This window comes from Colias croceus, chromosome 20 (genome assembly GCF_905220415.1).
Source record: "Colias croceus chromosome 20, ilColCroc2.1".
NCBI lineage: Eukaryota > Metazoa > Arthropoda > Insecta > Lepidoptera > Pieridae > Colias > Colias croceus.
The window spans coordinates 5,876,249-5,889,293 of NC_059556.1; the positions used below are offsets into that span (position 1 = coordinate 5,876,249).

General features: G+C 33.9%; 1 protein-coding gene and 1 non-coding gene across 2 annotated transcripts in view; both read right to left on the reverse strand.

The window, feature by feature from the left end:
• Window positions 1-13,045, reverse strand: part of LOC123700898 (tRNA (adenine(58)-N(1))-methyltransferase catalytic subunit TRMT61A) — a 62,275-nt gene that overhangs the window by 8,701 nt on the left and 40,529 nt on the right. The window lies entirely within an intron of this gene.
• Window positions 3,732-3,870, reverse strand: LOC123701114. The gene has a single exon (XR_006752688.1). It is a non-coding gene; the product is annotated as a U4 spliceosomal RNA (small nuclear RNA).

Sequence of the window (13,045 nt, forward strand, 5' to 3'; positions counted from 1 at the left end):
GAAGGGTGATATTAACAATAAAAACGTGTTTAAATGTAAAATACATTTACACAAACCAAGTTCTCTGTACAACTAAGAGAAAAAAATAATAATTAAATTCATATAAACAATAATTTACTACGATACGTAGTACGTTATAGCTAGCTTGTTCTAGTACGTTTTTTGAATATTATAAACAAATGAATGTGTCCAAACTCTAAGTCCAAACAGATTGTTTAATTTAAACTTCAATCAAAAACAAACACCAATTTAATTCAAACCGAAGCAGTGAACCAGCCAACCGTAAAGCAATTATAACTCGTAAATTATTTCTCAATCGTACCTAAATTAATTTGAACAAATCCCATGCAGCATTTCATTAAGCATAATTCCAACACTTATAAAGTCGACACGGTCTATGGGACCCCCCGTGAACCGATAATACGATTATAAGTCGATCAATCGATTCCACTCAATAAGCCAGTACTTTCACCGAGTGTAAATGTCAAATCTTTTTGACATTATTAAATTGTACTTGTAGTCTCGACACATTAATCGACATCGATGTCGACCGAAATCGGTCGGTAACTAACGATTTTCAGTATCTATTATAGTATGGACCTAAAAAATTTAGTGTTGTTTTTCCAAGAAATTTACCTTGATATTATGGAATATATAGTAAATTAAAATTAGATACATAAATTTTTCGCATTATTACAAATACAATTGCATATGAAAAAAGCACATGTTATGCACAAAAAACATGGCAGTTAATTTAATTTTAATCAAATTCGATATTTTTTTATATCAATCGTTTAATTAATGTTCTGTTTATTACATATTCATGGAATCCAAAATTCCATGTATGGCAATCTCTTTATTTACTTTTTTGACATTTGACATCAATCAATCAAAATAAATATAAATTTTGTATTTTCAAGAGGATAATTTTTAATTATATTCTTAAAAATCCTATTAATCTATTGGATAACAAATATCCTAAGAAAATATCAATCTGCGTTATGTTTTTATATAGTTAAAGCTATTAGTTTTAGTTTAGTAATATTTCGTTATTTGTGAAGTGCAATAACATTCTAATCAAAAGACTCTAAAAGCTCTACAAGATAATTTTGCTCAATTCGAAGCCTTTCGAAAAATCTTTAAGACATCATAGAAACGGACGGAACTAAAACTAAAGACGGAACGGATAATTTGTATCACTTGTATTTTTAGCTTGTCTTATTATACAATAATATTATGTGCATCATTGTAGGTATATTTTATTACAGTTAATAAGCAAAGGATGAATATACGCAATTGATTTACTTAAATATAAATATTTATTTTTATTAAATATAAATATTTATCTATAAATTTTATATTTTACAGATGTACAAGTTACTAGAATTATGTTGGTGAGAGATGATGGTTTTGAGCCAAATTGTCAACTACGCTATTATAAACTGTTAAATTAAATTTTTCTAATAAATTATTTTTTCGTAATTGGATCGTTTTTATTTTATTTGTATTCATCTGTATAATTTTATTATCTTAGAAGTTCAGAAAGAAATTTATCGAATATTTAGGGTGAATAAATGCAGATAGCAGTAAACTATTCTAATATTTATTTAATATAAGTAATATAAGAGGCTTCTTAACATCTATAATATAAAAATGAATCCCAAAATGTGTTGGTAAGCGCATAACTTTAGAACAGCTGAACCTATTTCTTTAATTCTTTTTTTATTATATTCCTTGAAGTACGAGGATGGTTCTTATGTAAAGAAAACGTGAATATGTACCACGGGCGAAGCCGGGGCGGACCGCTAGTTTTCAATAAAATTTTGAAACCATCTTAAAAATAAAACATTATTTGTGTATTTTATTTTAATTGCAATAACATTAAATTAGAGAAAAAATTATTGCGTTTAATCATATAGCATCGAAAGTGTGAAATATCTTTTTTATTATAAAACTAGCTTCCGCCCGCGATTCCGTCCGCGCGGAAAAATTAAGAAAAATTAAGATTTCTTTTTTCTGCGTATTTTTCCGGGATAAAAAGTATCCTATTTTATGCCCAGGATAATAAGGTATTACTTTATTATTATATACCAAATTTCATCGAAATCGAACCGTTAGTTTTTATGTGATGCCTTCACATACAGACAGACAGACAGAAAGACAGACAAAAATTTTTTTTAATCACATATTTGGGTTTGGTATCGATCCAGTAACACCCCCTGCTATTTATTTTTTCAATATTATTTGCAATGTACAGAATTGACCCTTCTACAGATTTATTATATGTATATAGATTATAATAATCTATAATTTTTCCGATATTTTCAACCGTATCTACAAACCCACACAAACCGTAAGGCCCTTCTCCCATTACGATACGCACAGGCGATTCAAGTATCCTGCAAGTCTCGGAGACTAGTCGCCGCGGAGTAACTCACATACATTTGTATGTAGGCTCGCACACTACGCTATTGGTATCCTACACGTCCGCGACTAGCATCGCATGAGTCACCGTGCTGGTCGCTTTTGCGTCACGTCTCCCGCGTATCTCTTCGGTAGAAAAATAAAAATTTCTAATCATCATGAGTTGTAGTTCTCGTGCGGCTACAAATCTCTACAATTTATTTTTATTTCAATATATGGATGAATCCAGTACTTCCTACTCTTATGTTGCCGTCTTCTATTTCTATAAAAAAGAAAAACTGTAAGAGCTTCTTCGTCACTGGAATCGCTGATTGCTCGACATAACGACCTAACTGTTGTTACAATAAATAAATGAATTATTATTATTATATAACGTCCGCCCACAAAAACGAGGCACAATAATGATGAATTTAGTCATTTTTCAGTCGCATAATATGCGATCAACGGGTAGCGAGCAATTATCTTACTAGTATTCTACTCGAGTATCGTACCTATTCTAGAAGTATCGTAATGGGAGAAGGGCTTTAGTTATCGAGATCTTGTCGAGATCAAAACGTCGGTATCATAACGATTGACAATGTCAAAGTATAATTTGTTTTGACAGCATTCGAATGTGTTGCAAAGAAATGATTTTCCAAATCCATGAAATCTATATTTTATTTATTGTTCATATATCTACGGAATTGAAATAATGATGTTATTAATTTAGATAAAAATGCATTACTACAAGGCTATTATTATATAAATATTTTGACGCATAACGGAAAGTTTTGTGAAGAATAAAAATTATAAACAAATATGTATCCATTGTATGCTTCCATCAAATTGGGGAGAGGTATTAAGCGACATCATTTTCATTGCTGAAGACGGGTCTATAAATTAGTTGTCGGTAATTACCGACTAATGTGTCGAGACTACAGGTGCTGGATCGACGCGTAATCTTCGACTTGTTTTGATGGCTAATCCTTTTTGTTACGGCCATTTGTTAGTGTGTAATGTAATGAACTGTGTGGGACTCTGGCTGCATTCAAATTCAAGCATGTTTTTAAAATAGTTTACATTAACGGATGCATATTTTTACAAAATTTAAGTAATAAATTAGAAGTATAAACTATAACCATGATATAATAATATATTAATATACAAATTTGATTTACATTTATTAAAGAGAAAATTTTATTTTAATAATAATAATACCAAATTACCAAATACGTTTAATTTATAAAATAAATTATCTCTTTAGCTCTTAACTAAAGCTTCTGCTAGTTAATAGTTATTCTAGTAAAGCTGTTAGGGTTCATTATTAGGCCTTAACGGCCGTTCAAAAATTGCCATAGCGGACGGTATTTCACGTCCACACGGCGGGGTATTGGTAAAGTTTTCAACTAGCAATAATCGCACCTCGGATTAACCTCATTGGTTACGATATTGCCTCTGCGCAAAGTTAACCAAAACTCAAGAACCCAGTCTTCTTACGGTATGGAAAAAACTTTTCAATAGCGCGAATTAAAATACTACTAGCGCCATCTGTCGGTCGTCTTGTACGTGACATGCGCAGACGTGATGCGTGTAAAATCTACATGCTACGCGAAGTTATTGTTAGAGTTTGGGAATTTAAAATTTATAAATAAATTATTATACTCACACTCAATATATAATAACAAAATATTGAAGAAAATTTATATTAAATAGTTATCATAGTTGCACTAATTGTATCCGTGCTGCGATTACAGTTATCTATTATAGTCGGCGTAACACCTTATATAAAAGCGATAAATCATAATATAAATTGTAAGTTTATTTATTGGCTCCCTCGTTAACTTTTGGCTTTTGGTATGAACATTTTCACGTAGAATTTCCCACACATAATGATGCAGATATGGAGAAAGGATTGTGTTGTAGTCTACTTAAAATACTTGTAAAATATTTTTTTATTATATTTATAATTCCTTCTATAAATATTGTAGCGTTACTGGTTTAAAATAAAATATTTTTTAGTAACTTTTCGTAAGTTTGAATAAAATATTAGGCGTGTTGTTATAACTTCTTTCTAACATGAAGGATGTTTTTTACATTGTTAGATTTCAACCAGCATTACTATCGCATCTCTTTCCCAAGCGGCAATCCAGCCCACAAATTCGGAATCACGCGTGCTCTCACCCCAAAAGACTCCATTAACAAAATCCGTAACAAACGTGGAAGCACGCCATCTGACCGGTAGCCACGTCGTGACCCGACCCGCCAGCGGTCACGACACCTCGATTGATGATTTCCGAATGAATGAACCGCATCAAACCCCTAACCTCACACAAAAACCGCCAAACAAACGAGAAATCAAAATCTTCAGTTAGACCGTGCGTGCAATCACGATTCGGATGCTATTTGGTAAAAACTATTGTTATTTTTGGATGCTGAATGGGAGGCGTAAAAGTGTCATATAATAGAGAAGTTAAAAATAGATTTAGCGTAGAGGAAAATGAAAGATCTGTGCGGCTCGAGGTGATTGTTTGAAATTTCTGTAGTCTGTTTTCCTGTAGTTTATGTAATAGAGTACTTTCAGTATTCTTTATATATTAGCCTATTGCTCAAAAAGTATTTTTAAAACTTTTAATATATGTACCTACTATATTTTCATGATGTTAATGTTAATTCAACACTTTTAACGACACTTTTTCTACTCGTCAGGTATTAAAACAACTCTTGAAACCTACCAACTTTCCATAACGCCTACAGCGAACCACAATCATATTTAGTTCCGTAAGACAAACCACTTCGACATATAATCATAGATAAGCCGTGATAGCATCTAAACGCAAGCGAGGTCAAGAGGCTACCAATAATATCATTAATCCAGGCCATACTCGAAACAATACAACATCGAATATGCTCATTAATGTTTGCGTAACAATAAATTTTGGCAATTGTTTCAAATAATCGATCCAATGAAGCAATGCCTTCAGAGCTCAATTAGAACCATTCAAGAGATCTAACACGATTAGTATTGGGAAATGTTATGTCATTTGGTGAAAAGTGATTAATGTATGCTATTAATTTGGGGACCTTAAGTGCCATATCACACTAGCGGATTGCGAGCGGTTTCAAAGCGGAGCGGGTGCGCAACGAACACGCCGCGGATGCGCAGCGAACACGCCGCGGATGCGCAGCGAACACGCCGCGGACGCGCAACGATTTCGCTGCGAATAGAAGCGTCAACGTCATTTTGTATACTCTCGCACAAAAGCCAGCCCTTGCCTAACTTCCATTCAATATTTCCATAGTTTCTGTAGCACTCCATTTTTTAACCGTACTGTGGAAATGCACTTACTTAACTAAAGCTGATGTATTATCAACTGGAGTTGTTGTAAAAGGTGCTATAAAATTGAATTACTAGGACTTTAGAATGTAACATACATTCCAAAAGTATGTAACGACTGACCACTTGACCAGTTTAATCTCTCCCATAGCAACGTATTTTATAAAGAGATTTTGTGAACCTAATTATGAGCAAAGTGATAGTGAGTTGCTGGTTGCTTGATAAAATTTTCTATTCACTGCTAATTGCTATTTGTCTAATAATAAGATAGTCTTGTTTAAGTTAAGGAGCCTTAAAATTTATTTCGCTAGTGAAATTTCATAATGAGCAATTAAGTTATCTGATTGCATTTCGACCAAGATTTAATAGATAAAACAATACTTACCCTAACTAAACATTAACATGTTATGAAATTCGTAAAAAAATAATGATCTCATAATTATAATTATACTATCACAAGTTATAAGTAACAACCAGCACGGATTCCATTTTGTTAATGAGTGTACATGACTGCGACGTAAACGTTGCGCATCTGCCACGCGTCCGCAACGAATTCGCTGCGCATCCGCGGCGTGTTCGTTGCGCGCCCGCAACGTATTCGTTGCGCACCCGCTCCGCTTTGAAACCGCTCGCAATCCGCTAGTGTGATATGGCACTAAGCTACACTGGCTCTCAATAACTCAATGTTATTAGTGTTATTGTTCTACCGCTGTGTAGATTACAAATTATAAGAAGTATAAGACTTTATCTATAATGATTTCTGTCTACAGTAGAACATAGTAAATTTTTCGGCGGTATTACAATCCAACCTCATAAGATACTTCATGGGTAATTACACGAAATGTCTAGTTAAAAACCAACCTACCAACCTACGTTCAAAGAAGCAAAAGCGAATTTGTATAATATTCACACGCATTTCCTTGAAGGACCATTTCCTTTTTCGCCAGTTAATTTTACCAATAAGTTAGTGTAGACAAACTGTTAGTAATGTTAAGTTACAAACCCCGCTGATCACGTATTAAATTACTACACAGGACCAACGATAAAATATCCAATAAATATGATACCGCTAATCAATTCTGATGACTAACGCGACGTGTGTCCCAACAGAGTTATTTCAGTGTTAAACTATCGGCGAATTATGCCAAGTGTTGGGCAAAGACAATAGTTGGTAAGTAGATCGGGGTCAGGGCGGGTCACGATCCGATACAGGCTTTTGGGGTCAGCTACTATGTGGACGTTGTGCGTAACTAACGCTGGAGCTTGCATGGTATAAAATATAGGACCTTTATGCGCTTGTTATATGTGCAGCTCCTTTGTCGTTAGAACGATATGGTTACCAGATTATAAATGAATAAGATTTATATTCGAGTATGTCAGGATACGGATCAGGATATCATTCAAAGCTTAGATGCTCGAATATTGCAATCGAAAGGCACTCAATTAAAAAAAAAAACTTCAATTCTGTTAATATCAATTAGTGAAAAGCAATCTCTTCGCAATTTCTGATTCATATTTGTTTTGGTCGGTAATGCAATGTTGCTAATGTTCTTGTACGAGGAGAGTAATTACTCTTTTAAAATTTGACGAAACAATTACTTACAAGTTTAAATTGTAACACACTTTTAGGTACAATCTTCTAATTGCCAATCTGTCCAGCCCTAAGGCAATTCTTAGACTAATCGTTAATAAAAAATATTTTCCAAACAACTTCCTGATATACATGCTAAATGCAATAAACGGGATATCACATTCTGTACACACATTTTAAATCTCCAAGACAGTACTGTATCGTGTTATCATACAGGGTTGATAGATTCGTCACTGGTCAGTATCGTGATCATGACCGGTCGAGACGGATTCCAGTGGCCCGTGCCATTGTCCAATCGATCACAATTACGGATGTGGTGCTTAATCATGTTGATTATAATAATTAGCATTAACACGCCCAAGGCGACGCCCGACTCCTGTGTCGTTTGAAGAATTTCAATCGATGTGATTGTATTATTAACGGTACGTGTGTTATTGTTTAATATGTAACAGAATGGGGTTATTGATAAGGGGTATATAGCGATATTAAGAAGGTAAAAATAACGACACGAAAAATTTGAAGGAAATATGTCAAGTGCTACTATCAGCATCATAATATATGCTTTTGGGTTTGATGAGGAAGTAAGCTTTTTGGTGCAGGATAGTTGTCTTGTTTTCTCATTTAAATGAAATGAATAACATACTCAACGTACATATAACGCTTTCACCATTAAGCCCGAAGGATCAGAATATATATTGCGATCATCTCGATTTTTATACTAGAACTTTGAAATACGATCAGTCGAATGCATTATAAGACGAATGTATAATCATATGAATAACAAGACTATACATATTAATATATGTATGACTGCTTGGGAGTGATAATGTGATTTTTTGTGGGCGGCATAATTTAAAAACTGAGTCGATTAAATTCAGTATTTATGAATGATACCTAAACGTAGCTAAAGTGGGTATTATATATACAGTATTATTATTAATATATAACAACTAATGTAGAATAGTATATGAAACAAGAAATAGCAAAGGTAAACGAGTAAGTGTTCTTCAGATCGCAGAAACACTTTTAATTTCATTCTTTACGATACAAGTTTTAGTACCATTTCTTTAACACGATGATATAAACCACCAATAAATCGAACTAGCGAAATAATAAATCACTCTAGATTATGCAAGACACAGCAAAACTATTAGTAACCGTCCGAACCTCGAGCTCTTCCAAATAACTTGACACCGTGAACACTTCCAAATAAATGATCATCGACATAATTGGAAATTTGAATTAATTGATATCTAATCTCGAGGAACACATTCACTTGTAGAGAAGCGTAACAAATTATTGGATCCGAAGCTTTGATAGATGATGCGTCATTATAGTATGCAAAGTTTGTTTTGATACAAAGGAATATGTTTAATTATTGTGGTGGATATTTCACATAACCACGATGTACTATGACAAAGTACTGTTCTATTAATCGTAGAGCTTTGTCTTACTACATTTAACTCAAATTCATTCAAAAAGCAGTTGAAAAATGCAAGAAATTTAAAAATACACGTAGGCAGTGATGCGTAATGTTCGCTGAAGAATTCAAGAAATGTACCTATTCAAAATTAAATTCTCTTTAATACGCTGCAAGGCAAAGAGGCGAAACGGAACGTTGTATTTCTATTAAGACCAACACATCGTTGATAGAACACGGTGTTAAGTAACAAAGCAATACTTCGTTAGAACGCCCGAGTGACAGCTAACAAAACGTAAGAGAATGTCACTTGGAATAAATCGAGTGAGAAAATAAAGCATTTCGCTGTCCCCGTTTCGAGTCGAAGCGTTGTTCGAGGCTCATCTTGATACGGTTTCGCTCGTGGGAACACTGGAGTGCTAATTTATTGCTGTGTGCCCGGCTACATGCGACTGACGACTCTATCCGAGCCGGTGTTGCAAGCAGCGAACGAGAGCTACGACCGAAATCTAGTAACGCTGATAAGGGAATATGGAACAGGTTTTGTGGTCTTTTAGTTTAATTTAAAAAAGGGTTGTCAAAATGGCATGGTTGAATGTTATTTTAAGCTAATATTGCATTTAAAGATGTGCTAACGAGATTTCTATAATTACCGCACTATGATTCAATTTTTAATGTTATCTACAAAATACTAATAACTATGTTGTTTCTGTAAAGACATGAAGCATCTGAATAAAGCGTCTCAGGCATCAGATTAATCAATGACGTCATCATCAAGTAAATTACATTAAAGCTGAAGAAAATAAGTGAGTAACATCACTCCAATGAAAAAATGTTACACACATAAGGAAGATAAGGACACATATAAGAACTTAGTTAGAAGATATAGATAAAGAAATAGATATAAAGACAACAGACAAACCTCATAAAAATTGAAATAATGGTTTCAATTATGAAACAGGGAAATACATAAAATTTCAGCTGTCAGCAGACCACGTTTTAATTGCCTTTCAAATTGAATACAGTGATAAAAATAAATCATCAGCGGCATGAAACAATTGCAATATACATAACATCGCGTTACCCATATTTCACCGGCGTGGCAATCTGATCGCTAAATTGACTATAACCGCTCACTAAGCAGTGGCATAAATAAACAAACGTGCCAAATGATGCACGAATTCAATATATATTTACCCATTAAGGAGTCCTAGATGCGTTGCGAAATAGTAACATGCTGGATCCGGATCATACAGGTGGTATTGTACTCAAACGTGACCTGGCTTGCGCAAACGCCGGCTAAAACTTTTACTTCACGAATATATTTAATACTCGTGTCACTTCGCTAGTCTTGTAACTCTTATATAAACGCGGATGCATTAAGGATGTACTGGCCAAAATCTCGATCTCAATCTCAGCTTGTTTCATAGATAGTTTTATGAAATATTTGAAATTGCTTCGCTTCAAGATAGAGTCATTAACGTGTCAAAGTCATAAATCGATCGCGAGCGCTCTGGTGGATCGTCGAACAATTTAATAGGCTCATCATATTCTAACGAAATTATTGTTTTATTATGGCAAAGGTAAAGGGGTAAAGATACTTCACTTAATAGTTACACACTATGCATCCATTTTCAACAAACGCTGAAGTATTTTAAATTATTAGTAATATTAGCACTTTAAGAGAATTTTTGGCTGGAGACGCAAGAAATAAATTATGCTTGTGGATATTTAATTCGGCTATTATGAAGTGGATGTATGAAGCAAACAGACGAAAGAAATCTAAAAAACACATTACATCGTATAGGTAATTCCTCTATTTATGACTTATAATAAAACACTAGTCCTTACAGATGACTATATTAAATCTATGAAAAATAATAGCTTAGAAGGCGACTACCAATCGATAAATAATGCAGGGCACTAAAAATATTACAGATTCATTGCTACAATAAACAAAGAACTGGGACGTATTTTGTAATATCAAATGTCATAGAATTAAATATACAAGCGAAATAAATGTACGACAAACAATTATTACCTTGAAGGTTCGATAAAATATACATTTGTTCTGTATAATAAATAAACACGGCGTAAAATAAAGCGATCGCGTGCGATGAAATGGATTTTATTTTTCCAATAAAACATCTCGGTATAAACATTTCATTTGTACTATTAATGTCTCTGTTCATTCTTTTTTGGAGACACACTACATCAATATTGATTAAATTTATCCATAATTAATTAGAAATTTCTAAGTTCCATATTTTCTTTGCAAATTTTAAATTTAAACAAGGGTATTTATATTATAACTAGTGGTCCGCCCCGGCTTCGCCCGTGGTACATATTTTGCAATATAAGGTAGCCTATATATCTCGGGTATCAAAATATCTCCATACCAAATTTTATGCAAATTGGTTCCGTAGTTTAGGCGTGATTGAGTAACAGACAGACAGACAGAGTTACTTTCGCATTTATAATATTAGTATGGATAAGTGAGTAGTGACGTATCTTAAGCAAGTCCAAAATATGACCAGTTAAATTAAGTGTGAATTTAAACATCTTTAACCTATATACAAGACCTATACCTATACAACCTATATAATATTCTAAGATTATTATGAGAATCACAAACAATTTAACTTTGATTCTATCTACAGCTATCATGGAGGACATGATATCACATTAATTGCCAGAGATAGTCTACTATCGCTACAAGGTAATAGTTTTAACAATATCCTCAATAAGGAACAGCGAGACATTTCCAATGGGACATTCACACAGCGCGACACGTAATTCAAAATCAAAATGGAAGTCAACGCATTATTCAAAGCAATTATCTTGGCATCTCGTAACTGAGAAATTTCTATTACGACCGTTCGTATTAAGGTATCAGATTGAGAGGAGTCGACTCAATATATCTTTCTGGGCGTTAATAGCATCGAACTATCGACTCTCCTATTATTTTGTCGAGTAGCAAATTTATAGATCGCTGTATTAACGGTAAAAGTTTGTCCGAGTCCTGCCGATATTACCGAGCATTGCGGTAAAGGTCGTCCTGTATACAAGAGTCGATACTGTGGGATAAGCTGCTTCGGGGATAAATATTTATAGGAACATTAAGGGGAATTCAAGGAACTCCAGATAAATGCAATGAGTATGCCATACGTTTATGCTAACATATTTCGAATACTTCCAAGTTAGAATATGTTTAGTTTTATCTGTGTTATTTTATATTTTTGGTATTCCGACTTATACAAGAAAACTTTCTCAATGTTATTATGTATTGCGTTAAATTGCAAGTAATAATTTCAGCACTATATCATGTGAAATTGAACAATATATAAGTTACGTCACAAAAACACCGTGCATATATTTCCCTTGCAGCAGCATGGCGCGGGCAGCGATTTCACGGCGCAAGCGCATCCTTTAGCCACGGCTGTCGGCCCTCGATCACGCTGCGACAAACGTTGCGTCACCAACAATATGGTGGATCGTGTTACACTGCCCTAAATCTCTTTGTTCTTCGATTCGCGTGTACAAACTGTCTAGTGAACGGCGCTCGTATTATTAGAATTATCCTCAGTATAAATGATAGACCAGTCTCGATGTATTGCCGAGTCGACTCCGAGATTTGAAATTACGATTTTCTGGCGACACGGTCATAACTTAAAACGCTCTCATTACAGAACTCGCCTCGCAGGGAGACATTAACAATTTTAATTTGCTTAGTTACGTTCATTTGACAATTTATTGACTTGTAAAACTTATGTTTTGGATTTGATGAAAATCGACTTTGAATTGTATAAATGAATCATATTTAACTCTGCTGTTTGTATACCTATGTTGTTATAACGAAATTTAAATTTGTTTTTCTTTAAGTAGGTTACCAAAATTAGGATTGCTTGAATTTTAAATAAGAAAATAGTAATTTACACATAGATACAAAAGTAATTTGGCAGTTTAACTTTCTTAATAATATTTACATACCTATTGAACATTTATAATATATTCTGTTACAAAATAATACAAACGGGACATTCGTAATTGCATGTTAAAATTTCTGATTATTGAAACGATTTAAAGTGCTTCCTAACTCTGCGTAAAATTCCACTAACAAGATTTGGCTTTAGAGATTCTGAAGCAGCATACGATATTCTCTCCTAATAGCGAACACAAAATATACATATAAACTCGTACGCGTTGTCTGTTGACGTAAGTGGTCAGTCGGGTACGTCTGGTAGAGTCGCACACGGTGTTTGGACACGCGCCCGGCGACAGCGACAGATCGCGTTTC